This window comes from Lonchura striata, chromosome 1 (genome assembly GCF_050655825.1).
Source record: "Lonchura striata isolate lonStrDom1 chromosome 1, ASM5065582v1, whole genome shotgun sequence".
NCBI lineage: Eukaryota > Metazoa > Chordata > Aves > Passeriformes > Estrildidae > Lonchura > Lonchura striata.
Window position 1 is genome coordinate 13,206,525 of NC_140703.1, and position 27,492 is coordinate 13,234,016.

Below are 27,492 nucleotides of genomic sequence, written 5' to 3' on the forward strand. Positions count from 1 at the left end.
ACCCCAAAACACAAGACAGACCAAAACAAAAGTCAAACACAGTATGGAGGTCATTTTAATTTCACCATGAGAGAATTTCATACACTTCAGTTTAGACTGTCAGCAATACAAAAAATCAACAATTCCAAAATACCTCAAGACTGGAGATTGACACAGCAAGGATTTAAAGCACCTGAGCATTTCTCCAGATAATGACATCTGAGAAATAATGGCAATCCACTAATCAACTACTGCTGCTGCATTTTTTTTCCCCACAATATAGGAAAACATTGTTTTTTAAGAAAGAGCTTCACAGTTGCCTTCCTCCCCTGCTTCTTATCTGTAAGCAGGCAGATGTTCCTGAATTAATATATGTGAGTCATTTACTATTTATCCTTTAGTTCAAAATTTTGTAGCATTAAGCAAAATTATTAAGTGGAATGTATAATGCAGTTTAATTATTTTTGTTAAACTGGAGGAGAAAAAGATTTATTTCTGTAACCATGCATTTTTCACATTGAGTTTGTTTGTTTTAATACAGATGACATTATAATCTACTCTTCAAACACATTTTCTTTCAGTTAAATCTAGCAGCACTTCGAGGAATTATTGAAGGTAAGAAAGAAACAGTACATAATACAAGCAGACCTCACTGGATTTAAGAAATAAACATACTCATGTAGCAAATAATCTTAATTTTGACCCAGAACTACTACCTCACAGAAAGGAGCTACTCTCATTCCAATTCAATCAATGTTTTTTGTTTATTTTTTTTTAACTGTAGCCTTTAAGGATTAAGAATTAAAGTGAAGCAGTAGTTGAGGATAAATAGAAGAAAGGAGATTAGGAAAGTACCACCACCATTTCCTCTACTTTTGGAAGAATGTGCTGGGTTTTTTTTAACCTTTAACCTATTTTCCTTATGAGAAATTTTCTCTCTATAATAATTTAGTTAATCACTTAGAGCTGCACAAAGCAGGCAGAGAAATTCCTGTAACAGGCTGTTTAGGCAGCAGCACTTAACACCTGGTTTTGGGAAGCTGAAATAATAATGCAAAAGGAAGAGCTGCAGAATCAAAAATATTACTTTCCATTTCCAAAAGTTTATACCAGCAAATTTTAAATAAATGAAGTGAAATTATATACATTTAGTATTGGTTCCATAAGTGCTTCCCAGAACTGTTAACAAAACTAGTCAAAATTCAATAAAAATATGTCAATTTAAAGTATCATTTGTGCATTGAAAATGTGAATGCTGCTCTTACCAATACCATACCTGTATGGAATACATTGGTATTTTATCCCATTGATATTTTACGAGAGCAAATTACTGTCAAAACCAATGAAAGATACTAATGGAACAACACAGCCTACATCCAAGATTATTTCAAAATCTGTGTTTATTCTTTTCATTTGACTTTTTAAACATTAAATTTTTCACAGCCTCTTTTATAGATCTTACATGCTGCATAAAGATTCCCCTTGATGTGTGTCAAGAATCCTAATGCTGCAAAACATCCCCATGCCATTCAGAAATCTGGCATCACACCCAGCCCTTAATCAGCCCTTCTCCATAACTTTTTTTTTTCTTTTTACTGCTGTTATTTGTGGCTCATGGGACTAAATATTTGCTCAATTTTACAATCCAGGTAATTCCAAACATTAAATTCATTCTTTAGGTTCCTATACAGGGATACGGTTTCCACAAAAAGAACCCAGCAAAAAGAACCCAGGCAGACTGGCTGCTGTAAACCCTAAAAGGGAAATGTAGTAGAATAAGTGAAGAATATATTAATATCTCTTCTTTATGACATATTTGAATTATGTCAATGGAATTTACTTTCCAGCATCCTTGGCATCACAAGGAGCTGTTTAGTGTGTGTGAGTATCTAGAGGAGAGCAACACAGGTCACAGCAAAGCAAGAGGAGATGTGGATTTATAGCATCTCAGCTACTCCACAGAAACCATCTATGTGCACACTCATGTACAACAGCATCATGGTTTAACCCCCCACTGAGTGAAATGGAAGAGAGAGCCATCAGGGTAAAAATAAAAAAAAAAAAAAAAAAAAAAAAAAAAAAAATTGGGTTGAGATAAAAACAGCTTAGTAATTAGAAAAGAAAAGAAACAAAATAAACCATCAAAGGTAACAAGCCCATGGAAAACAAGTGATAAAAATCCCAAATAATTTGCTGGCCACAATTGGTGGTTGTGGTGATGCCCAGCCAATCTTCAAGTGATGGCAGCCTTGGCCAGTATGGTGTGGAATATCTCAGAGGTCAGTGGGGATCAGCTGTCCCAGCTATGTCCCATCCAAACTTCTGGTGAACCCCCAGACCACTCACTGGTGTGGCAGTGTGGGAGGCAGGAAAAGCCTTGGCATTGTGTGAGCACTGCTCAGCAAGAATTAAAATATTCCTGAGTTATCCTGCTTTCAGCACACATCCAAAACACAGCTCTGTAGTAGCCACTGTGGAGGAAAAAAACTCCATCCCAGTCAAAACCAGTACAAGAAACAAAGCTGTAAATTTTGAAACTGAAAAAGAGAGGTCAGGCAAACAGCTGCCATCACTTGGCTAATGCTGTGTAATCTCTCACAATCACATATACAATCACAGTAACATGGATATGGATTTGTAGCCATGAAATATCTCCCTGTCCAGCACATCCATGACAGAAAAGTCCTCCTGGCTCCTCAAAGGGATATATCAAGCCTTGAGTAAAATTAGCACATTTTCCCTGGAAGTCACTGAAGCCCAACAAACATTGAATCCAACAAAGACGCATTAATAGCAAGCTTTGAAATCTGAGTGTGCTTTATAGGCCTGTTTTATTTGATTATACACTTGCTTTTATGGTTCAGATCAAGCACATGCAGCAGGTTTAATATTTGCCATGCTATCTCTGGGGAGTCTATCACATATGCACATAACAAGAGTTTTCAGTCTCCAATAATTACTAACAGAAGTATCAATTGTCAGAGATAGTTCAAATGTATAATTCAAAACTTGCAATTTTTTTTTTCCAAAAAAAGATAAATTATCTCTGAACACTTACTACTTTTCAAGAGCACACAGAAAGAATTTATATACATATACATACCTATGTCCTGCTTATTTTTCTCTAAAACAATCCTTAAGTCTCACACCTTTGATTTTCCTCAGTTCAACTTCTGAGTGGTCAGCTCTGCCACAAGATGGATCCTAGCCCTTCACTCTTATTTAAAATGTTCTACTTTACTAAGCTTCCATTCAAATTGCAGAATTCAAAAACAGTACTTCCGTTATTAAATGTATCATATTTTGAAAATGGAAAGCGGCACATTATTTCCCCTTGTGCTTGTCAGGGAATGATGAAGTTGAAGAGATACCAGCAAGAACCTAATAAAAGTTTAAATTAGCACTAGTCTGTGGTTGTTACTAATACAATTTGACACGGTGTACAAAAGACTTTTAGACATATACATAATATAATATATATAAAAATGTGTATATATATGTATTTAATGTATTATGTATATATGAGATAGCCATGGGCACTCAGGCTCTATGCTAAACTATTTTATTTTCACTGATATTAAATTTTGAATAAAGATAATATGATAGAAAGTCTTTGAAAGGATTTTCCTCCCAAATACCTAATAGGATTTCAGACATGGTAGTCATAATTATGTACTTACAGTAAAAGAAAAAAAAAAGCATGCATCATCCTTAACTTCCACATTTTATATTTTACTATATACTCTGTGCATGTTCTTCACAAATATTCATTTCTTTCCCTTCTCACTTACTTTAATAGATCAACTTATTATTCCTCTTTCAGTTTTCTTGCATGTGTCAATTGTGAGACCAGTCAAGAGTGCTGACAGTATGTAAATTAAATCCAGGAGAATATAAGAAGAGATTTCTCATTTCTCTGAGAGATTTAAGAGAGATAAGGAAGAGAGTGAAAAGATCCTTCTGGATATCTGCAGTACTAAGATAACTTTTATTATGGTTAAAACAGATTAGCCTCTTAATACAAAGGTGTGTTTTATTGTTCACACAGCTGTTCCAACAGATTGGCTTCTAGGCAAAACAGGAAATAAGGTAAGACCTAGATATTTTCAGTGAAATTCCACTTTAATTATTTCTTAATTAAGAGAACATTGTTCAATTAAACAAAAGTACACTGTGAGAAAATGGAATCAACTGGCAAAAGAGATCAAAACACAGCACTGAAAGGGATTTTAGAAGGATATTCCAATAGATATAGTGTGTTGAAAGAGGTTTAAAAAGGACAAGGCAGAAGACAAGTTATATCAGTTGGAAAAGTAGTCATTTTGGTTTACTGCTGTTCTGACATTTATTATAAATGACAGGTCAGCTGTCAACTGAGTAATAATACTTTCCTTGCAATTTGGAACACATTACTTTTCATCCAGGGTCTCTCTTAGTCAGAATTTTGCTTTGGAAGTCAACAACACACAAAAAATTAATTAATAGAAGACAGGTAATCCCATCTATTATTCTATCTGAGCCAAATCAAGTTGTATGGAATTACAGAACCTTACAGAACTGGCATTCAAGTCTTCTTTTCTCCCTAAAATTACAGGTAAGTGCATCAAATTAGCACAGGGGATTCTTGTTTCCATTGCTTTTTGTTTATTCGATGCAGAAATATTTTAATTTCACAAGGGACTGTGATTTTGGGGTGATTTTCATACAGTGAGAAATTACACTGAGTTTATTACAAATTTATAGTGAAAAACAGACCTATTCAAATAAAGTTTTAACTTACTATTTGTCTTCTTAGAGATGTAAATTATTGGCCATTTCAGGAAATGATGAAGTCACTTCTCCCAGCATTTGGGGAAAATATACAAGTGCCATTGATTTCAATGAGACTTAGTGTTGGCTGAGTCCATTTTACACAGATTTATTGAGAAAAACTATTGCTGCTTCTGAGGACTTGATATCTTGTCTATATATATTTTTTTTTTCCACCACAGATTAGCTCTATTTTTGCCCCGTTGACTGAGTGACTGTAAGAGTTCAGAGAATTCTTGGAATGCATCTTCAAGTCTATTTTCACCCAACAGAAATCCAACCCTTCTGCTGCTTGTAGTTTAACCCCAACCAGCAACTAAGACCACAGCATGGGAAATTACCTTTGAGACATTCACTGCTACAGCACATTTCTGATCTGAGCTCAAATGCCTGTGAAGACACATTCTGTGTACTTCTGTTGGCATTTAAGGAAGTATATTAGCTACTCCTGTCGATCCTACTCACAAAATGTGATGGTTTACATTCCAGGCTCTGTATGTTACCTGATATAGAGAAGGGGTATGGATGGAAAGAAACTAAAAGATTCTGGAGGAAAGACAGCTGAGAAGGGAGCACACTGATAGTGCTGAGTGTGTTGGAATAATCAAAGTGAAGTGATGCAGTTAAATAAGAGGCCTTTGAAGGGAGCAGGAGAAGTTAGCTGCTAATTGTTAAAAAGGAAAACCATTTGGCAGCTGCCCTTGAAAACGTTCTTCAGGATATTTTAATATCCAGGGGCTGGTTCATTGTTAGTCACCCCCTGCAGACAGAACCATGGGAATCAATTCATGAGGCTTCTCACAAATGGAGCCCCACAGTGCTCCTGCAGCTACAGTCACCACACTGTGAAATCCAATGTGGGGACTGCAACCCTTCTGATGAAAAATGCAAAGAGACTGGGCCAGGGAGATAATAATTTTGCCAGTGTGTTTTTGCAACTAATTTATGGACACATATTGTTTAACATGCAGAGTAAGAGAGGGAATTAGTGCACTATAAACAAATTAATTGTGAAATTATTTCCACAGTTCTATCAACAAAGCTTTAGTCCATGCAGAGCCCCTTGCATTACAAAGAAGTATTTTAAAACATTACCCTAATTCTGTGTTCTGCGTCCAGCACAATTCTGCTCATGTTAGAAAGTGAGATATTTAAAGACACAAAAATTCTCTTCTCCCCCAGTCAAGCAAGCATCAAGGAAATTTTTAAAAAATTATTTAAGATAAGGTTTTTGAAACTTGTCATCCTTGGAAAGAAATAAAAAATGATGTTTCCTCCAACAGCTACAAGATCACATTAAGAAAGTAAAGGGGTCTCATGGGTAGATTGCAACCATGATCTGCTGGCCCTTGGAAGCATTTTGAGGGGTGTGCAACTCTGCTCACCATATCCAGCAAATATTAAAGAATGGAAAATAAAGCACTCAGGGGGACTGCAAAAGCTGCTGGTGTTACCTTGACAATGTAAGTTAAACACATTCTTCTGCCAGACAGTGCAGGGGAAATGTTCTGGCTCTTTATTAAGTTGCTCAAACTAATACCTATTAAACACATAGCTCTCTCTGAAGAGTAGGAAAAATTATTCTATATCCTGTCCTGTATTCCCCCTTCTTTCTTCATATCCAGCAACAATAAAACAGAAACAAATCCCCCACACATTTCTGTTTGCTGCTCCACTGTTTGCTGGTTTTTAGGTTGCTTGCTCATGCTCATTCTCCCTAAGTACAGGGGCTCAGGGGCTTAAAAATCAAATGTCACAGGTGAAAATTACATCTAAGATCACCTCTTCAAACTCCAACTTTTCCTAAGCCTTTGGAGAAATTGTTAATAGAGGTTTTAGGAAATATTTTTAAAAAGCATTGGATATCAGAAAGTAGCAGGTGGTAGGCATACCTTGTAATTTGCACAAGGTCCTGAGCAAATTACATGAAATTCATTGGAACTATACATCTATAAGTTTTGCTATGTTGGTCTAGATAGTAAAGTCAAAAGAACTTTAGTTCAGTTTCTAACTTACTGTGTCATCCTAAGGAAACAGGGGAGTATAAATTTGATTTCCCAGGCATTCAGGGCAGAGTTTACCAGTCCAAGTTTATTAGTCCACATTAGTGTGGAGTATCAGCCATAAAACTAAAAATAGAGTTACCCAAAGTGTTAGTCTGGATACTGATATATGCAGTGATACCCAGAACAGATGCAGTGTGGGAGGAACACCCAAAAAGGTGTTATCAAAAAGTCCTTTCAATCAGTCTTGCTAGAAATTACTTTTCTGAGTGATCACAGAGAAGACAGGAGTTATCCTTTCCCCTTTTGTAAGGTTTATGACATTCTTATTATCATGTGAAAGAAGTAACCAGGCTGTTCAGTCTGATGTGTAGCAAAAAGTACTTTATCACATAAAGAACAATTAAGGACAATATCAAAAAAACAAAGTTTGCAACCAACAAATAACAAGAGCTATTTTCCTACAAATACATGCCAAAGATTCTCCCCCAGAATCAGTCAATAGGTGCCAGAACACACTAACATTAAATTGTCATGTTACCAACGTGCTATAGAATCTAAAAGGAAAGTTAATTAATATGGTATTAAAGAAAGTCATGTTTTCATTTTCCCCTTTTCCTTATTTTTATATTATAGTACTGCACATGAAAGGCATAAATTAAGTTTAAATATAGTCAAAACATTTATGACAGCTTTAAAAAGCCAGTAGGGACTTAATGATTTTTCTCTGAGAAGAATCTGTACAGTGATCCAGAAAATACACAAGCTTTTAACACAAGTTTTTTGCCATTTGGTTTGAGAAATGTATAACTATTTATGGCACTATGTGACTCTACATAAGAGAGTAGAGTGCAATCACTTCAGCTTTTCCCACTACTACTATCAAAGTAACAGCAGAAAGAATTTTGTATTTTTGTGCTTCCTTCAATTAGGGAAAACAACACACCTAAACATTTTGTGAGGAATTCGATGTGATTATTCATGTGGACATACACTTTGCAGAACCTGGTGAGAAAAGATAAAACCACAGAAATACCATTTCTCTGCCTTGTTCCTCTGCCAGGAGTATGGCTTCTTGATATGCCTGGGAATGTTTACCAAACCAGAGCATCATATTCTAAAGGTTTTTAATAAATCATTGAACCTTAATGGTTTATATCCTGAACATGTAATTATTTAGGCCGAGGTGATTTATTCAGTACATTTTAAAGGATGTTCTGGTGGGTAGGGAACAGATTATGTTTGTGAGTGCAGGTAAATTATGGCAGTCTGTCATAAAATCTTCTGTTATTGCAGACAAGTAATTTAAGATTATATTCTCAGAAGTGTTTAGGAAGCCAAACATGCAGTTAAGCACAGAGGTGAATGGTCTACATTTAATGGAATGGTGCTAAAGCAAATCTCATGGATTTCAGCAGATGATGCAGGAAACTACTGAGAACCATTTCTGTGAATACAAAGTTTAAATACCTTTTAAAAATCTTGAACTATGAACATGTCAAAATAGTAATCATGAATGATATTCATCAAATAGTTTGGGTTGGACTAAAAATCACTTTGTTCCAGGCACCCTGCCATGGATAGGAACAACTTTAATTAGATCTGATTGCTCAAAGCCACATCCATCCTGGCCTTGAGTACTTCCAGGGATGGAGCATCCACAACCTCTCTGGGCAATCTGTGCCAGTCTCTCACCACCATCACAGTAAAGAATTTCCTTGTAATATCTAATCTAAATCTACCCTCTTTTTGTTGAAAGCTATTCACCTTGTTCTATCACTACCTGCCCTTGTGAAAATTCCTCACCAGCATTTTTGTAGGACCCCTTTTAGTTTTTTTCAGGCTGGACAACCCCAAGACTCTCCACTCCCACATTTATGACAGCAGCCACTGCATTTTTTTGCAAATCCTGTTGCCTTTGGAGGCAGTGGGGAGGGATGGAAATGAAAGTGAGGTAAAGAATATTCTTCTTTTAATTAAAAAATTGCTTTGCTGCCTTTCTCAGCACCACTGAGGAGCCTCTTCTGGCCCTGCCACTTCCCCATTCCACACTGAATAGAGCTGTGAGAAGGAGATGGTACACAGTCAATATGTCTCTCTGTCCCCTGAGTCATTATTTGCACTGATGGAAATTTGTCTGCTCAGTGAAGAAAACTTTGAGGTTTTCATTTTTTAAGAGGGAAAAATTAATAACTAGGATCTGATTACTGAACTGTAACTGCTTTTTTTGACTGACAGAGAAACAGCTAAATTATGATTTCTGGAGTTTATCTCTGCCTAAGCATTATATATTTGAAAACTTTACAGCTTTTCTTTTAGCCTAGTAGGATAAAAATGTGAACCTCTTCATGTGTTAAATGCTCTCTCTTGGAGTGCATTATTGCTTAATATATCCTCGTTCTTCATAAATTAAAGCAAAAAAAGAGAAAAGTTAAAGTTAACTTCTTTTTCCTGAAACAAAGCTATCAGTGGGCTTGATTAATATACAGATGCTGCACGCTGCTGGGACTATGCTTCCATTTGCACACAGTAATATGTTCTGCTTATGCTCTTGCAGCCATGTAGATTTATACATTTTGCGTTTTAAGATAATATATGGATCTTAATATTGTTATGCAAAATGTGTGTTTAAAGTAAAGCATAGCACTTCTATTCCAGACTGAAAGTTAAAATGCACTGAATTTGCATAACATTTAGCAAAGTTAAATTTAAGAGTATCTCCTCGTAGCATAGGTATATGTGGGGAAAGCACATTCATCTCCAAGTACCATTTTAAGTATAAGTAGGTCACAAACCAGGAGCTGAAATTCTCCAAGTTATTCTGCACAGAATATGTTTGCTGTCCCTGGCTGTGCAGGCTGCTGGAACAGAAATCTCAGAGCCATTTGGCAGGAAATGCACACAAAGCCTGAAGAACATTAAAAGCAGGTTAGTGCCTCCCATGCCCAGTGTTTTCCTTTACATGCCTGCAAACAGATCCCATATTTACTGGGCTGACTCCACAGCCTCCAGCACACCACGGGCACTCAGAAACCTTATTCATTACACAGCAAATTCATGCTTAGACTTGCCAAGGGCAATGGAGGATGTACTCAGAAAAAAAAAATAGTACGGAGCAAGCCCCAAAACATGCAAGAAATCTCTGTAAATTCACTATTACCTTCTTCTTTTGTGCTCATCTTCACTTAATTGGCTCTGTATAGTTCTGGCCCTCATTAAGTAGATGCACTTTTCTCTTCATATACTGAAAATTGCCTTGCTACTTTGCCAGCAGTGCCATCCAAGTTGATGCCTGTTCATCTGTTTCTACTATTTCTTTTCCATTACTTCTGTAATTATCACCCGTGAAAGAACAGGCCAGATATAGATATTGGTGAGATTATCATTAAAATTCTTGCAGATGCCTTTGCAAGAAGAGTGAAAAGGGAAAAGTCTGAGCTACTAACTTGTTTTATCCTGGGGCAGCTCAAATGGAATCCCTGAATATCTTTCTCTATGGAAAAAAAAAAAAAAATTTAATTTTTAATGCATACAAGTCCCTGATACATTCAGACTGTTAATTAAAAAAAAAAAATGAAATTCAGTAATTATTTTTAAAAACCAAATTGGAATTATTGCTGGAATGAAGCCTGTCCATAAAGTCAGGAAATAAAATGTCACAAGACCCACAGTAGCCTCCCCTGAGACCTGTGGGTTTTCTTCACAGCTAAAAAGACACCACAATTTTAGAAGCACATCTGAACAAGGGCTGCTCAGCAGGAGGGCTGCATGAGCAGAACACTTAACCCAGCACAACATTAAAATGTGCTTGACATTGTCACAGACCCCACGAAACCCTGAAGCAACTGAGCATCTGCTTGAGAAGCCTATTCTTGGGCTTAAACAATGAAAAGTGGATAATAAACAGCTTTCTGAGCACCTGAGTTCCTGATTCCTACAGGCCTATCTCCTGGCACTTTGACTACTAATTTGAAATATCCTAAGGCTTTCTATTACCTTTCCATGTATATAAGCTTCTCCCATGCATTTTGGCAGCAATTTGCAGACAACCATGTTTCAAAAAACAAAAAAATCAACCAAAAAGAATCCAAAGTGACTATTTAAAAATCACTTTCTTCCCCGTTTTCTTATTTTTAATAAGTGTGTGAAAACTGAATTATCTTGCAGACTTTTAATCTCCTGTCAAATCTCTCCAAGGTAGCAAAACACAATGTCTTGGTTTTTGGGAGTAGGGGGGTGTGGAGACAAGGTAGAGCAAGAAGCAGGGAAAAAGGGTCAAATTATAAATAACAATACTTCTACAAGCTTGTATTCAGCACAGTAATTAACGTCTAAAGGCCATTTAAAGGCACTGAACAACCTACCTTCCCTCCTGGACAGGCTTTATCAAACCTAAACCAACATGTGATTTCTATACAGACACAAGATCACAGGAGAACCTCCAGTTTATCTTCCTGAAAAATAGGTTCCTTACTTGTAGCTGGAGAATATATATATTTATATATATATAAAATAGAATATATATACTTCCCCATCTCTTCTGCAATGAATTCTTCAGGAAATCATATTATCAGACTATTTAGGTGGCAGGTTTTACAGTTTTCATATTCAGGGAGAAAAGATTATTCCATTTCTATTAGAGCAATCCCATGGGACAAAGAGATTTACAGCAGCAAAAATAACCAGTGTATACTCAAGTGGATAAATTGTATTCTACAGTGCCAGTATTTCAGTCTGATCAGTCAGGTTTTGTCTGCACCCATCAGGACTGAAGAAATGTGTGAATTAGGGTTTTGGTATCCCTATAACAAAGCCCACACATCAGTGTTCAAATTAATATTTATGAGTATCTATAAATGCAAATTCTATATAATTTTCTTTATGTAGCCTAGAGAAATAGTAATCCTGCAATGAAAAACACAAAAGTAGTAGCAAAGAATTTAATAATACTTATTCCTCAACTAATTCCTTCATTTGATGATTTGGGCTCTTATTTTCTGGAATGATTAGTAAAAATCATAAATTCATTGTTAAACAGAGTGAAAACTTACCACAACATGTCCAGATAATGCTAGGAAGCTTTGAGAACACATGCAAAATACTGTACCACAATAAATCAAAGGGAAATTGATAGGCTATTATCCCTGAATTTATAAATTCTTCTTCAGCTATTCAGATTTATGAATTTGAGACAATGCTTTGTTGTGACTGATCCTACAACCCCGTTTATAATTTTTATTCATTAATCATGGCTGAATTTAGACATAAGCCTTTCTTGACAGCCTCTGACATAGGGGGTCAAAACCCAAACATTACCTCTGCCTCATCTGTTTCTTCAGGAACTCCCAGAATGGCTAATAGTATCTCTAAAAAATCCTCAACAGTTTACTAAGAAAGCTAAAACAATCCCCTGTCACAACCTTGTACTGAGAATTTACATTGCTCCAGTTATCAGTTATATATCATAAACCTATTTGATCTCTATTTCAGGATCACAGGGTTTTTTGAATGGCATAAATCTACCTATTTTTACTGATATAATTTATACTGGATCCTATTCCTTGAAGTCAGAGAAGCATTTTTTCAGACCTGCTGAGAAGCTGAGCCAGCAGATTCTCAGTGTTACATTAATTTCATAGAAACTGATTTAAAATTATTCTCTTTAATTTGCATCAATTGCATAAAAGTAATTTCAAGCAAACAAATATTTTTTAAAGAAATGACAGAACCGAATTAAAAGTTTTAGGACTTTCTTGAAAGATGTAAAAAAATCCCTAAACTCTTAGGCTTTCTGGTCTTTTCCTATTTGTCAGAATTTCCTCTAAAGAAATAAAAACTAACCCCAAGATCCCACCTAGGCATCTTCTATATCACCATTACCTCACAATAAAAATCAATGACAACCATGTCCTACTTTTCACTACCACTCGTACAGCTGCTTATTTCCAACTGCTAAATTCCATTTGCGCTTGAAATAAATGCAAGAATTCTTGGCTACTGATGGAGCAAATGGGGAGCACCCATTTACACTGCTTTCCCCACCTTTTTTTCCTCTACAATTTAATTCTTAGTAGCAGCTGGTGTTGAATAAAAAGGTCACACTTTGGCTGTTTTGGGGTCATGGCTTTCCTGCAGGAGCTTGGACTCCCAGTTAATAATTCAGTGAGCATCTCAGGCCCTCCACAGAGTATCTCCAAGTACATCATGGCCACTGCAGTCACCTGGCAGAGATGGATTAGTAAGGAAAAGATTGGATAAGGCATGATATGTTCAGAGTTACAGGTCCTAGAGGGGGTTCAGGCAGCTCTAGTGACCCTGGAACGGGAGGAGATCCCACAGCCACAGGAAAATTTGGGAAGTCGGCATGAGGAACAAATGTCATTATGTCTCAGGAGCAGCAGGACAGTCCTGCCTGCCTCCTCTGAAAGCAAACAAACCAACCCAAACAACAACTTTAACACCTTAAAAGGTTAATTTCAGAAAACAGTATGAAAAACTCCAGCCAGTTAATGTGTTGCTTGAACTGTTTCACCTTGTTCTGTGAAAATATGGGATGTTGCTGTGGGTTTAATGATAAGGAAAAGGTAAAAAAAACCCAAAAAAACCAAAAAACAACCAAAAAAAAAACCCCAAAAACCAAAAAAACCCCAAACTTTTTATATATAGAAATTTTAACATCTAGCTACTCTTTTCCAATAAAATGCCCATAAGATCTTCTATGTAGTTCATGATGCATATTCAGGGTTGTAAAAATACTGAGCAATATATGAGTCCATAAGTAGTCATTAGTGTTTATAAAGTCAAAGTCTGCTTTTGCAAAAGCTTAGAATATAAAAGTTATATTCCCTGACTTATTATTTTCAATTTACATTGCTATTAGTTATGCAATCTAGCATGTCTTCACTTAGTATTTAATGGTTTAGCACCTGCCTGTGTATTTTTTTTAAAACAACATTAGTAAGTGACATAGAGAATAAACTCCAAGGGAATAGTCATGATCTAGTAGCAAAATGTAGAAGAAAAAACAGATATTTTCTTTTTTTTTTTCCCAGTAGAGTGAATTTAGTCCATTAAATAAAAAGCATCATTCTTTAAATGTTGAGGGTTTTTTTTCCTTTTCCTTTTTTTTTTTTTTCTTTTAAATAAAGCATTGCAGGCTTAACTGTGTGCTGGATTTTAGCCAAAGATTCTATTTGAGCGTAATGTTCCTTGCCTCATATCATCTGAATTGTGACCATACCTCTCCTTTGTGCATGGTTGCTGTTAAGGAAAATACTCCTCAGTGGTGGCATAATGCAAGTGCAGACGAGTGAGTTGGAGAAAAACAGACCTAGATGATCACAAAATTGTAAAATCTAAAACCCTCACAAATGAGCAGATTGCTTGTGTAAAGACAGTCTGTATTATTAGCACTGAAAGTATTTTGAAGTGTAGTTAATCTTAGCTAAACCCAAAAATTTTACAGTAGGTAAAATAACCAATGCAATGCACATCATAAAAGCATGAATGACAGACAGAGGATGGATTATTTGCACAGTTTTGCCTATTTTCAACTAGATGTCTGAAGAAAGAAGAAGGTTGATTGAGTTAATAACAAAAGGGGGAAAAGGAAGTTATATAATGAGAAATAATTGCTTTTTAAACCTTGGCACAGTGCAAAGGACACTATTTGTTTTTTCCAAAGATAAACCTTTAAGGATTTTTGCTATTTTCAGTTCATTATTTTATAAAGAAATTTTCTTTGACACACAGAGACAGAGGAAAAAAAAACAATCAACCAAGCAAACTCACTTTTATTTCTCCTCTCTAATTTGATCTAATTTTCTCCTCTCCAATTTACTTTAAATACAGCAGCACATACTTAAAATAATAACTTCAATTCAGCAGAGTTAGGCTCCTGGACACTGTGCTGTAGATTTGAACTCAGTACAGTTGCATAAGGTTAATCCTGTTTTGATATGGCCCATTGGGGCAAGAGTCAAGAGGGAGAGAGAATTCAAAGCATTGAAAGTTTAAAATAGCAAGCCTTTTAAATATGCTGTTTCTACTCTTCATTTCAGGAAATCCTACTGGTTAGGGGCTTTCAAACACATTCTCTTACCTTCCATTTTAAAACTGATTAAAGATAAGGGCAGTCCCAAGCAGGAATCATGGCATCTGAAAGGTGAGCTCCATAGTTCCACCCCTTGCAGTGAGCAGGGACATCTTCAACAAGGTTATTCAAAGCCCAGTCCAGCCTGCCTTTGAATATTTCCAGGGATGGGGCACCCACAGCCTCTCTGTGCCAGTGTTTCACCACCCTCACAGTAAAGAATTTCCTTCTTCTAGTTTGAGCTGCAATGTTATGGTACCATATGCTAATCTGGTAACTTTGTGTTGAAAACAGCATAATGGAAAAATGAACTTGCTAAATTCATGCTTGATTACTGCGTGGTTTAGACTGTGATTGGGAGACATTGCAATTTTAATTCTACTACACTACAGATGAACATTAATAATATACTTATGTAATTGGATGTGTTCCCTTAATCAGAGCTGGGAAAATGGATAGTTCAGTAAATCAGTTTTGGTTTTAGATCTTTTAGAATTGAGCATTTCTGCACAACATTACTGAACTACCCTGACTTAGAAGGTGCTAAAATATGAGAGAAAATACATTCTACCTAAAATTTCACTCACTAGAAGACAGATTCTGACAACTCCAGTTCAGATTCAATAGACTTTGAGCAATTAACTGGTATCCCATCAGAGTCACAACAACCACTCTATCCATGTCCCTGGGTAGAGGCCAAAGCTGTCTCCAAGGCAGTCTCTAAGTCAATTCCTATTTCTCTGTGTTCATGGATTCTGGAGAAACCATCAGCCTTGGATGAGAGACATGAAGGGAAACCTCAGTCACCTGACAGAGCCCAAGCTCTTAGAAGATGAAGTGGCAAAAATCCTGAGGTTACCCAAGTTAAGCAATTTGCTTGGACACTGGAAACATGGAGCAGCAAGACCTACCAGGGGAACAAAACTGCCTCTCTCCACTGTTGATACCAAGCACTGTTGTCCAGGCACAAGAGGAGCCAGCATTTATGTGAAACAGTGAGAATTAAGCTCTCACAAAAACTCCTGAGTCATGCAGTAAGGTTTGTTCTATGACTGGTATTTTATTTTTAAACTGCTGAGGCCTCTTCTTAAAGAGAACAAAATTAGATTATAGAATGAAGGTCTCCCAGCTGCTTTTTTTTGGTCAGCAGAAATGTATTTTCCTAGAATGATTCTATAGGGTTTGGAATCTTTAGTTATTGTTATTAAACCAAGCATTACTGAACAGGTAGTATTTCCTTAAGCCTAGATAACTTAGGCAAAACTTGGTATTTGTTGACAGATATAACTGTATGTCAAATTGGGTCACTTTAAAAATGTGTTTTAATTAATTTTTAATTTAAATGCATGTGAAATTTCTTTTTTATGTCAGCTGTATTTCAACTGACCACTAAGAAGATAATTATTGTTAATTACCCATGACACACAAAGAGGTACTTTTTAATAATGTTCTCACACATTTTACAATAAATATATTTCAAAAACCCAGCTATATTTAATAAGCACAGAGTAGCTCTCTTTAGCCTGCATTTTAACGTGTTCTGCATTTAAATATGCAGAGCTCTATCTCTACTCCCCTTAATGCTGCAAATGAAATAATGGCAACATGCCATAAATTTAAGTAATAGAACGTTACCTTTGTCCTTGGCAATGCCTATCCTGCTTTTCAGTCACTTGATTTTGACACCCAGGGAAAATGTTATTGTGCACTAAAGCACTTTGCAGCTGCTACACTTAAAATATGTTTTAAAGGTGAACACACTTCACCTGGGGGCTAGGCTCACTATCGATTCCCTCAGTGGCTATCTGAACAAAGATTGGGAATGAAGTAATTACCTACCATGTGTGGAGATGAACTAAAAAGTCCCACAGTTCACCAGCCACCCGAATTACTACAGCTCACTGTATCTCCAGCTGCAACACATCCATCTAGCAGTTTATTTCAGTGCTCATTTTAGCAAGATAATGCTGGTTGCCACATTCACCCATCTCAGGTATTATTGATTGTGGATGCTACTTTCCTCCTCTGGAACTGGGGGTTTATTGCAGGTATTGCCAAGCTTGAAAGTGAATGCTGCCTTACCCAGAGCTGCAAGAACACTTGGTGCCAACTGGCAGGAAATAAAACAACCCATCTGCTTAGCAGCACAGGTGTGAGCACGCTGTCCTCGTCCTCAGCTCCCTGCAGGCACTACCCACTGACAGCAGGGTTCAAGGATGGGAGCTGAGTGGGATTACTCTGCTAAAGGGTGGGATATGCAAACATGTGCTGAGGCCACACTTCTAAGGGAAAAAAAACTTTCAGGCACTCATTGTGAACCAAAGTTTCTTGCACCTTTTGTGTTCTTCCTCCGATTACCTCCCTAGCCTGAGGTCAGGAGTGCAATGATAAAGCTGCCCAGTAAAGGCACTAATATCTACTTTCTGCTGAACTTCTGCTCAGAGTTTTAAAAATGGTGATGATTAGTGGAAGCTGCCTAATGGAGAGCTCTGAATTCTCATAATGATCTACTACACATACTAGGTTTTTTCTCTTCTTTGAAATACCAGTTTTACTGGCTGCTGATTTCTCTCTGTTCATTTGCACCTGTTTTTTCCAATGGGGAAAAAAGCCAACAACTTAGCATTTGCACCAAAATTAGAATGAAATGAAGTCCACTGGATATAGGGCATTAAAAACACTCTTTCCACACAATCTCTTTTTGATTAGTAGTGAATGAAATCTGGCTATAAAGAGGTTTTACATTACAGCCCCATAATCTATTTGTAATGTCTGCTTTACAGAGACACTTTTCTTTTTCTCCGCACTGAGGTACAAAATAATTAAGTGGAACAAATCCCAGCAGAAAAAAAATGCTAGTTAGACTTTCTTATGGCCACTGCTATGTAGCAGCATGAGTGTTAAATAAGTTGAGTCAGACTGATAAAGCTAGCATCATATACATGCAAATCTTCACAAATATATATTTATATACATATAAATCCTCACCAATTATTTCCTCTTATGTAGAAAAATTATAATATTAGGGAAAAAAACCCATGATGTCATGTTAAAATATTTATGGAAGAATAACCTAATCACTTGTCTTCTAAACATTCTTAAAATACTGAAGCTTTTGCTGTACCCAACTCCTAATAATATTAAATGCCTGGAATTTCTTAATTATTAACATAAATCTATGACTGGATTGGGATTTAGTCTTACTAAGTTAAAACATTTCTATACTTCAAAATTTAATATTTTGAGTTAAGGAAAGAGTCTCAGCTGCTTACATATGATAATGTGGTTTGCATAAGTAAAATGTGAAAATTATGTTTAATTAGGAAAAAAATCTAGCAGCTTATTTCTCTGTTAAGTTAGAATCTAGAGCAAAGTTTAATTAACTTGTAGACTCTCTGGGTCTTTTTCATGTACAATTTCTGAGAGGCTTGTTATAAAGCTAGAAATCATATAACAAGACAAACCCTTATATTTTTAATTTTAATTTTAGCTGTGATGAAGTTCTCAAACTACATCCAATTTTATTTTTTTTGAACAAAAGAGCTCCTTTTAGAGGGAGCATTTGTTCCTTTTCACCTGAAATGTAGGGGACACTGCTAGGTTTTGGGAGCCTCTTTTCCCTCTGCTGTCTCAAATGCTGGGAATGGAGCTGTTGTCCCCAATTTCTCCTGCCAGTGAGGCCACAATGACTCTAAGCCACAAGGGCCCAAGATTTTTCTGCCATTGTCCCAACCTTTGCAGGAAGAGTAATCAGTTACCTCTTTTTCCAAAGGCAGATGATTTTCTTTCTTTTTCAATTCAGTTCATAGAGCTGTAGATATACTTGCCTAAACAACTAAACCCCACCACCTCCCCAAAATAGGAAGAAAAAAATCGACACCCCTACAATTAATAAAATTATGTTTTAGAGATTACTTATATTTAATATCATTAAAGGAAACATTAAGTTGAACATGAAGTACACAGAAAGTTCAAATGCATCTATTTTAAAAACTGCAGTGCTATTTCCTCTCATACAGAATGAAGAAAATAATCTTGTAGAAATAATCTTGTAAAATGTAATAACACCATCAGGAAAAGCCCAAAAATTAAAACTAGTGATTGTGCAAGGCAAAAGAAAGGAAGACACTTGCAATGCATTTAATATTCAAAAGGGTTTAGTAAAAAAATATCTGGACTTCACAAAAGCCAATTCACAGAAAATACTTATGGAAAATGCATACAGTGTATTCCCAAACCAACTCAAATAATAACTGTTTTTGTGTGATAAAGGGGCAGTACTAAAGAAGCAAACACACACTAATCCCACTGTGTCTCTGGGCAATTCATGGTATTCCCTCAAGTTTCTGCTCCACGGATGTCCTGTGTAGATGTAGCTCTGAGCCTTCACCTCTTTCCAGCAAAACAAATTCATTACAGTTTAGTATTGCTCAGAGCTGCTCAACCACCTATGGAGTCAATTCCTGCTGTTCCAGCTATGCAAGAACAGATTGTCTTTAATCTGCAGTTTTCACAGGCACTGGCTGGCTGTAAACTGAATGGTTATAATGCCATGGATGTTTGCACAGAGCTGCTCTCTCTCAATACTTCTGAAAAGCCAGGCCACCAAACCAGCTAAAGATGGCCAATAAAGAATTAAAAAACTGCATGAAGACTATTGCAAGGTATTTGACAAGGAGAATCTTGAATAAATATTATGATGAATACCATCTATCTTCAGAGCTGTTCAAGTAATGAAGAAAGCTACTTCAAACCTTTTTTCAGGTTTGAAGGAGCTACATTTTCAAAGTTAGGTCATACTTCTAAATATGCAGTTAGGCTTCAAGGCTAAAAGAGCCTTGTATCTCCACTAGTGCCTACTGCAACTCCAAGTTGAGTCTAAGCAAGCAGCGTCGGCAGCCTGAGTGCAGCTTAGCTGAGGCTCTCACTTTGTCCCATATTAACTTCTAAACTCCAACCACACAGTTCTGTTAACGTGTGCCACAAATTCCTTTTCTTTTTTCTTTTAAATTTTAGCTTTTATTTAGCTTTGCCTTCTTGCTCCTTCTCTTTCAAAGCAATAACCTTCATCAGATTCTCCCAAAATGCCTTCTGAAATTACACCCAAACTGCCTTTCCTTCTGGGCTGCTCAGGCATGGACAAGACTCAGTTTCTGGCTTCGGCTGAGCTTTCATGGAGACCAAGAGGAAGAGCTGGGGCAGTGTTACCTCAAGCACTCCCCACCAGTCATAAGGACTTGATTAAGATGAAGTCACCACAGCACCTGTGGCCAGGTGTGCTGTGGTCCCTCTCACTGCCACTTGGCAATTTTGGGCTTCCCAGCGTTCAGCAGAGACCTCAGCCCAGGCTCCTTCCAGGATGCCTTGACATCACAAGCCACAGGCTACGGATATCTTGGAATTGGCAGTGTGGACACCCAGAATAAATCATGTTTGAGCTTGCAGGTGCCTCAGGATCCAGCAGCACAGGCACACCTGGATAGAGCAGGTACTGCTCCCCTCGAGCATCACTTGCTAAGCTCCCATGCCCACATAAACAAAATCCCTGCAGCAATGCTGCCTTCTCCCACTGAGCACTGCTTTCTAAGCCATCACAACCCAGCAGGGGAAGCAATAAAATGGGAGGCAGCAGCAGTGAGTGTAACAGGGCCCACAGCTGATACTTGAGACTGAAAAACACAGCTGAAAGAAAATGCCTTCAGCATTCCCACAGCTCGAGCAGATGTGAGAGAGCCCTTTGAGGAGCAGGAGCATGTGATGGGACTGCTGGGCTGTGCTGGTGACACGAGATGTGTGGCATTTGCCACCTTGAAGCCCTTGCAGGCTCAGCAGCATCTAATTAGCTCCCAGCTGGAAGCACCTTCCCAAACACTCCTGCTGCTGGCTGAAAATTACCCTCCTTCAGATCAAGTTTCTGCACCTACTGATCCTCCTGGGTTTGGCTGGTAAAGTTCTGCATCTCCTGCAGATTGCAGCATAATCCCTGCATATGCATTTCTTCTTCAGAAAATAAGAAAAAAAAAGAAAAAGAAAAAAATAAAAAGAAGTATCTCACAAGTAATATACTTGCAACCCCTATAAAAGTGATTCTCCACACTGCTGCCACAGGACAAAATCATTACACGCTTAGATGCTGAGTGAGGAACCCAACTGCATGTTCTCACTCTCAAATCTGACTAGCTTTCAGAATACAGTTTCTCATCTTTATATTCAAATCCTGCTTGACTCATATCACACTTTAGACCAATATTAATTTTAAGTACAGTGAGAAGAACAAGCAGCCAGCAACCACTATCCCAGTAAAAGTGGTAAAAGCTAGGTTGCAATATATATTTAACAACCACAGGTTAAAAATCATCTCACTAGTTAAACAAATAGATGTGGCCACACAGCTGGTTGAATAAATATGAAAATAAAATTAAATAAACACTAATTCAATCCACAGCAAATCTTGCAGGTCAGCTCATCTGCTCCTTACCAGGTGTGATTGTGTTACAGTTAACACAGGCAAGGTTGGGTACTGATAGCAGGTGCTGCTAACAGGAAATGCTGTGAATTAACAACTCCTGGCTAAGAGTGGCACAGAAACTTGTGGGATTCAGGAATGCTGCCAGAATGACAAAGCAGTAAACCCTATAATTTTAACATGATATCACAAACTGAAATTCCTAGTTACTATTATTTATATTTCTACTTTTTAGCCTGAAATATAATTGTATACTGCAAGTATTTGATAATATTTGCTGCACATTCACCATGTAGGTGTCTCAGCAACACTCCACAAGGAGTACAAAACTGAAAATTCCAGACTTTTAGGCTCAAAGCACTCTCCTGGTGCTTGTAGGACTCTTGACCTGGAAACTGCAGCTTCTGCAGCTTTCACAAGTCCAAAAGTGTTTTGTTTTCTATTTTTTTTTTTTCTGCCAAGTGAAAACCAAAAGATCTTCAAGTGAGCCAAAACATCTCCAGACTGGAATATCTGTGCCTGCCAGCCGTGAGATGAGCAGCCCTACTTAGTCATGAACTGACTGCATTCCTTCAGTGCCTTGCAAAATGTCTTGTATTTGCAGCCTAAGTTCAGTAAAAAGGTATCCAGGAAAAGGATTGAAGCTTATATTCACATTCTATTTCATGCCTACTTTGACTTACCTCAGAAATATTTAGTATGCACAGTAAATTACTCTGTAGTCCAAAGCTTTGCTCATATTCCATTTATTAAAGAATAAAGAGCCTTATTTACACAGTAAAGGTAAACATAGTTGTTGTTGCTGTCTATACTTTTCTGGGGCACAAGGGGCATGTAGCAAACACTCTCCCCAGAGCTACAGTGACAACATCAATGAAAATAAAAACAAAACAAGGCTTTTAAACTAAAATGGTGATTTCTGCCAGAAATATTAGATATCTGTCTGCTTAATAGCAGTGAATAAGAGGACCAGATAGAAAGAACATAGACTAGCAGGAAAAAAAAAAAAATCTCTCCAGCACCTATTGCAAATAATGGACATCAGCAGCACCTGTGCAGAATTCTCAGTGTCACTTAAAGCCTTAAAGAACAAGAAATTGGAAATAAAGCTCAGAACTCAGCCTGGCAAGGAAATGTTAACTTACCTCATTGAATGACATTAATTGAATCACATGCCACTGAGAAACATCTAAAATAGATGAGATAAAGGGAAGAAAAAGGCCTGTAGCTTTTACTGAAATGATAATCCTCCTGCTTTCTACACACATTAGAAATTAGAGACTTACAGGTAAGCAGGCTTGCTATTCTTTCTGAATACCCTGAAGGACTTGAAAGCTTCTTCCCTCATCTCCCAAAAAATAATTATACATTTCTTAAAATGAAGTCCACACTTCTCAAGTCTTTTCCCCTGCTTCAAGCAGTGAGGAACAAAAGCAACTTTGTAGTATTTGTCCATTTTCCTGCAGGAGGTCAGACTCCAGAAAGAAGAAATAACTGCATTCCCTAGACCTGTCTCCTATTACCCACTCTCACCCTGACACATCCTTTGAACTGGTGCGAATGGCATAGAGTTCCTACAAAAGACATTTTTTTCTTTTTTTTTTTTTACTAGAGCAGTTATACACTTTAAGGCTTGTTTATCTGGAAGTAGTTTGTGATCCACTAATACAAATTTATACAGTCTGGTGCAAAGCAGCACTACTTTGGTTGTAAAACTTAACTAAACACACAAACCCATATTTTTTTGTAGCTAGTTTGAGCAACGATTTTTTTTTTTTTTTTTATTAACCAGAATTTACTGTTTTCCTGAACTCTAAATGAGATGCAGAGATGATATTTCAACTTTGCCATGGTGCTAGGGGAGTTTGCTGGACAGCAAACTACTCCGAGAATTTCACCAAATGGCTGCTGAGAAGACAGAGTGGATGTTCCTGAGGCTTCACTAAATCAGGGCTCTGGGGAAAAACATCAGGTGGACTCCTTCTATGTAGAGACAGAGTGCTCCCAGAGTCCACATTTCTCTTTCCTTTCACAGAGAATTAAAATGACATATTTCACACCAAATAAAGAAAGAATGCCCAAAGCAGAATATTGAAATGCTCTGAAAAATTAAATAATCACTTTTTCTGATTTCAATTCTAGTCTCTCTCACCTTCTCACTTATTTCTATTTACACACTAAGAAATGAAACTTTTTTTTCTCAAGAATAAACAAAATTCTTACGGTTACCTCACTGTTTTTTATTAAGACTCATTTTTACAGTTCTGTCCTCAGAGAAGGATTGTTGGGGAAAGTAGAAAGGAATGGAATAATGGGATACTTTACAGATACTTCTGTATGCAAATAGACCAGCAACAGCCATTTCTCTGAGTGCGTTCTGCCATCAGCATTCACCTGCACGCAGAGCTCCCCTGGGCAATGCAGAGCAGAGCATGGCTGGCTGCCTTTATGGACAGCAGTCATTTCTCCCTGAAGTTATCATCATGCAGGGCAGCGTCTGGAAAGGCAGAAACCAAGGTGAGCAGAGGAGCTCCCTACAGATATATGGTGGGGAGAGGTTACACAGTAAATCACTGAGAGGGAGGTAAACAGGAGATAGATGAGTACTGGGAGTTACATCCTAGCGAGTGACATCCTATCCATTTCTTGGTCAGGCTGCTGCAGCCATATTCTACCTCGCTTGTGTTGTGGCTTGAATCTTTTGTGGGTTATTATGAGCAGAAATGGAAATAGCAATGCACAAGCAGGGATTTCCAAGCCTTTCCCCTCCCCATCCAAAATTTGGAAATGCACTGAGCCCTGACCGTAGCACAGGAGGAGGGGAGGAGTTCTGCAAATGCCACCAGCAGTTTCACCAAGAGTGATCATGAGAGAGTCAGTCAGGTGGTGCTGACTCTGCCCCTTGCTTTTGCCTTGACACATTCTGTGACTGCATAATAAACCTCTTTTTCCTTCCCTTTTCTCCCAGTGATATGTGGGTATTAACACTTCTTTTGTAAAAACTTGTTTTGGAATCTGCAAGCAGGAACTCCCTAGTGTGAAGTACTATTATAAATGATTTCAAGCAGGGTGCTGCCTGGAACTTCTGATAAGTTCTGCACACTGTATTATGAGGAAATACAGAGTAAAATGAGTACAAGTCCCAAAGCTCTTATTAAAAAAAATATGTAAGGAGATGAGATTGCATGAAGTAACTGGGATATTGTAGTTTTCCAGGCTATTCCTTGTGAAAACTGTTGATGGACCCTGAGTACCATCAAACAGCTCTCGTTTACTGCATGAAGCCAGCTCCGAGTCAGCAATGCTTGCCAGAAATCAGTCTGGGGCTGGAGAAGTAGGAAACAGATTCCTCTGCAAGTGGAATTCACAGGAATGAATTTAGAAGATTTTGCAGACTCTTAACTGGGCAGTTTGGTCTATAATTAGCAGCATCTCTGAACAGTGGCAGATAATTCCTTCTACCTCTCCTTGCAAAAAGAGAATGAGGAAAGGAGGGGGGGAGAGAGGAAGGGAAACACCACACATCACCTGCAAAATACAAATGGAAAACAATGCATTTTTATCCCATCCTTACTTTACTAGCAGAATGTTCTGATCTGACAAATAACTGCCATACTTTGTTGTTTCCATCAGTCTTTTAATTATCAAAGTATCAGTCTTTTAATTGTAAAAAAAAAAAATCCAGTTTATTTCGATACTGCTCATCAGAAAAAAAAAATCTTTTAACCTCCCATGTAATTTTTAATCTATGTCAAGATACGAGTCTACAAATTTAAGGCATGTAGAGGGCTAAAGATACCCATGTAGACTAAATACAATAGAGTAGGTGTTATATATAGTATCTTCTAGTAGAAGTTTGTTCACTGATAACAGCCCTTAAGGACAGGCCTCATTATCTCCAGCATCAGTGACTGCACACATATATATATATATAAACATATATATATTAAAATATATATATATATATGCTTTTAGTTTGTATAGCTAATGGGTATACTTTTAAGCTGTCTCCAGACCTGCATACAGCTACACTTACATTTCACCAAATCACAGAATCATTGAAGTTCCTTCAGCTCTGGAAGCAGTAAAGAATTTCCAGGATTTCAGGCAAGATGAAACTCTGCCTCTCCTCACCTTCTCCCCTACCTTCTTGTGAAGAGGTAGGGTTATAACAAAACCAGCCGTGCTGTGGCTTTGCTAAAAATCAGTCAGCAATATTTTGCAGAAATTCTTCTGTCTGTCTTTGAAATACAGCTTGGGGATTTTCTTGGCTTGAGAAGGAGCTCTTTTAACAGAGCCAACACTTCTTTGAAGCCTATTTTAGCCAAGTGTCTTCACATCAGACAAAAGAGACACCTAAAATATAAATGTTTGCAAATGATCAAATGACAAAAGAAGGAACAAGAGGAATGCCAAGAACCAAGTGTGGCTTCTAGGAGACACACACTTTCATACAAAGGCAAATGTTTTCAGCAAAGACTTGATGAGAAAAAAATTATCAGTAAATGTCTGAAAGACCTTGGCTATGAATAAAGCCTACAAGCTACTTAATAAGACTGAAGTTTCAATCTAACAGATCTGGCTATGGCCTGATGGGGACCCGCACCTGCCTCAGATCTCTTCTCATGGCATGCTTTTTAAAGAAAGAGCTAGAAGGATGCAGGACTTCTAGAATAAAAATGACAGCAATCTTTTTGAATTTAGTAAGTTCAAACCAAGTAGGTGAACACACAAGAAATGAAATTTCCCCCCTTCCTTGGTTCCTAGACTTAAAATAAGTTGATGACATTTTGAGCAGAGTCACTTTGCACAGCCTTTGCCATTTCTCTAATCCTCACTGCAGTCTCAAGGAGTCTCAAGTAGCTGCATCTGGCTGCCCTCTGCAGCCCCCCCAAGCCACCCATTTCTCACCCATCAGCTACAACACATCTCCAGAAAAAGGAACAATTTCCTTGTCTTTTTAGAGGCTTCCCCTTGCTCAGGCTTCTTAAAGGCACATAAAGCAAGGGCAGGGATAACAGATGCCATCTGTCACAACTGATTTGGGCACATTACAGTCTTTTTGTTGTTTTTTCTTTAAAAGATTTAAATTAGTGGAATTAGATGATCCAGCTTCCTGCTCAACTCACCACAGAACAGACTTTGTGAGAGGCAAAAACTGAACCACATAGGCAATAAATAATGACCAGAGAAAGAACACAGGAACTACTAATACTGGTATCAGCTACAATATCTGACTGCAGAGAGAGTGTGCAACTCTCAGAGCAATAAACCTGCTTACTGGAGATCATGGAAAAACTTTCTAGGACACTTCGTTGGCCCTCTTCAGATTTACAATACTGTTACCTGAAAGATGCCTTGCACTAACTCCCATGTTCAATCATGGAAAGGCAGTCTTTAATTTCTGTCATATGTCCCAAATCTACTGTAGCTGGCACGGACTCAGCAGCAGTTCCAAGAAAAAATGAAAATCTACATTATCAAAAAAACAATGTAATGCCCTTTTGTGCTGTTCTGACACTGCTACGTGGTATTCACTCAATACATAATGTAGGTCTCCCCAAAATTACCATAGTAAATGTGAATTATAAATGCCAGTTCCCCATGTTTCAGGACACAAGAAACTTTTGCATTTTAACTCAGATGTCACTAAGTGGTTCCAGCAGCAGGAGCAGCAGCAAATTTGTCTCAGTTATCATGACCATAAGAAGCACTCTGGAAAACCCCATGCAAGCAGCCTTGGAACATAAGGGTCATATCACATTTATGGGATTGGTGCCTTGAGAAGGCTGACCTAGAACAGAGACTAGACAGAGTTAAAGAATAAAATAGGTATTAGAAGGCCTCAATGGAAGCACCTTGGGCAGTACAAGAGCCCGGCCAGGGCTACACCCAAGATGAACCAAAATGGTCACAAAATGAATGACCAGTCCCAAGGTCTCTCATTTTTCTGGTCCATTTGCAAATTGGAGTTAATTATTCAAACACAGCTTTAGTTATGAAGTCGCATCCTTCTTGTTTTTCTCTATGCAGTCCACATTGTTAATGCCCTTGGGCCTGAAATTTGGGTGGTTGTCCTTGGTCCCGAGGTGGGAAAGGAATTGTTTTGTCTACCTACTCTTTGAAAAGAGCTTAACATCCCT

At 37.6% G+C, this 27,492-nt stretch overlaps 1 long non-coding RNA gene across 1 annotated transcript in view; it reads right to left on the minus strand.

Moving 5' to 3' along the window:
- Positions 1-13,424: 13,424 nt before the first annotated feature.
- LOC146768596 (uncharacterized) overlaps positions 13,425-27,492 on the minus strand; it is a 56,617-nt gene continuing 42,549 nt past the window's right edge. Inside the window, exon 3 of the long non-coding RNA XR_014949658.1 lies at positions 13,425-23,846. This is a non-coding gene — a long non-coding RNA (uncharacterized LOC146768596). The remainder of the gene's footprint in view (positions 23,847-27,492) is intronic.